This window comes from Lepisosteus oculatus, unplaced genomic scaffold (genome assembly GCF_040954835.1).
Source record: "Lepisosteus oculatus isolate fLepOcu1 unplaced genomic scaffold, fLepOcu1.hap2 HAP2_SCAFFOLD_50, whole genome shotgun sequence".
NCBI classification, from domain to species: domain Eukaryota; kingdom Metazoa; phylum Chordata; class Actinopteri; order Semionotiformes; family Lepisosteidae; genus Lepisosteus; species Lepisosteus oculatus.
This window is the reverse complement of record NW_027168042.1, coordinates 491,261-493,680: the sequence shown is the minus strand read 5'-3', so window position 1 is coordinate 493,680 and position 2,420 is coordinate 491,261.

Sequence of the window (2,420 nt, the reverse complement as noted above, 5' to 3'; positions counted from 1 at the left end):
TAAGGTCTCTTAAGTGGAGGTGTAACTCATGTATCCTACATGTGATTTAGCAACATGAAAGGGAATAGCTTCTTATCGGATTATGGTCTTGGTTAACTGCCTAAGGCTGACCTAAGTGCCTAACTTTCTGACTTTCTTTATACCTTATATGTTAAGAAGCTTCTTCTGACCAATCAGAAATGTATGCTTTATGTATGAACATTTTGCTCATCAAAGTGAGTGAGAGACAAGGTTAACAGAAATTAGCCACGGCAGTAAATGACAGCATATTTTTGGGTTCTTAAATGGTCTCTACCTGGCACACCTGCAGTGCAAACTGACACACACTGTTTAGAGAAACAGCTACTCTATTACTAATATTAATGAAACATTTCTTATTCTATGGAACAAAAACAAACAGTAAAACTAAAACACAGATCTCTTAGCTTCCTATTTCATGAACCAGATGACTGAATGACCAAGCCTAACTAGTAGCCAGAACCCCAGTTAACCCTCCGTAACACAAAGTTTAACCACACGACAGGAACTCTTTCAAACTGAGTGAAAATCATAAATGGATCCATAACTTTACATCAATTTACTATGTTGTGCCAATACCTGCATTTACATTTAGAACGAATGATGTCATAGAACCAGCATCACACCAGTTCCAGGTGTCTCCAAGGAGACAACAGAACTTCAGTTGTGTTTGCTAAAATACACACTTTGAAACATACTGTAACACTTAGTTAACATGTCTGGTTTAGTTGAAGAATCGGCTAAGGTAAGTTTCAGGGTTTAATGGTGGGATGGCACCTGTGCTTTTTTCCCCCAACCGCTAGAATATGATTCGCACCAAACCCAAAAGAAATACTGCACAGTTCAGGAACTTCATCAACCTAGCAACTGTAAAATAAGCTTACAAACAACTGAATTGAAATGCCAAAAAGTTCAGAGAAAGGCACAAACTATGTTTACTTGGGGTTTACAAAATTAAAGCTAACTAAAACTGTAATGATAAACAATCATGCTGCCAATGGACAGAGAAATATCATGTTTTTTGAATAATGTATTATTTGTTACATAGGAACCCAGTATAAGGGAATCCCTTGCGATCCTGTCTGCAGAGATAAAGGTAAGTATTGTTTTCTCTTTAGCTCTGTCACTCCAAGAAATATAATGAACATAAATATATTTGCCAATCTTTTCATAGTAATCCAAACAACTCTGCGTGTATCTGACATTTGTAATATTTATCTACCGCAGTATAACTCTTCTGGCAAGGCGATTGGTATTGTACCTTGAAAGAAAACTGATTGGAAATGTCATGTACTCTATGGTTTCTATTGATGTCAAGTGGCAAATGTTGACTGGTGATGTTATGTGAATCTTAGGAAATGGTCATTTTTCAATCGAGTCTATGTTTCTCAGAATTTGAGACAGAGAGGTCAATCTCTGCAATCCGAGCTGAGGGCATTTCTTGGAATGGAAAGGTAAGAGCAACGTGTTCTTTGATATTCTCTTAAGACTCTTCGCCAGATTTAACGATGAAAAATGTAAATAATAATAACAAACATTATTTTATATAGTGCCTTGAAAGGTGGCTTCTTTACAGAATGACAAAACCAACTACAATAAATAATACACAAGATATGCATGATGACAATACACAGTTAGAGGAGACAATAGATGGTCATTGTCAGTGTATTCTGAAGGTAGTTTTCCAATTTTTTGGAACGCGGTAAAAGAGGCCACCTCTACTAGAATCTTTGTCCTAACCAAAAATGTAACAAAGTATAATAATAATATTAAAAATAATAATAATAAACTTTATCTATAGAGCACCTTTCATACAAATAGTGCTTTGGTGCTTTAAAAACCAAGCGTAAAAATAAAATATTACAATTGAGAGATATACTTTCAGTTGTAAAGGAAAATACAGCAATACAGTAAAGCAACATACATGTCAATTAAATAAATAAAAATTAGGAAAGTCGTAATAAAATAAGAACAATTAAAGAGAACTAAAAAAAGAAACAGAAATAGAAAGAACAAAGAACCACTTTAACTAAAAGCAACATTTTCAAATGTTTTTTAAAACAATGTACCGAGCTTGACTGCCTAATAAAAAGTGGAAGTGAGTTTCATAATTTGGAAGCATAAAAACAAAAAGCAGCCTCTCCACTCTTTCTGCATTTCACATGTGGTATTTGCAGTAGGCCAGTATGTGCAGATATCAGGTCACGTATAGGAACATATGAAGACAGACATTCAGTAAGGTACAGACGTGCTAGGTCGCTTAAAGCTTTAAAAACAAGTAAAAGAACTTTCAAATTTATCCTAGATAATACAGGTGACCAGTGAAGTTTTTTCAAAACAGGAATGATATTCTCTTTCTTGTATTTGTTAGGATCTGTGCTACTGCATTTCGAACAAGTAGT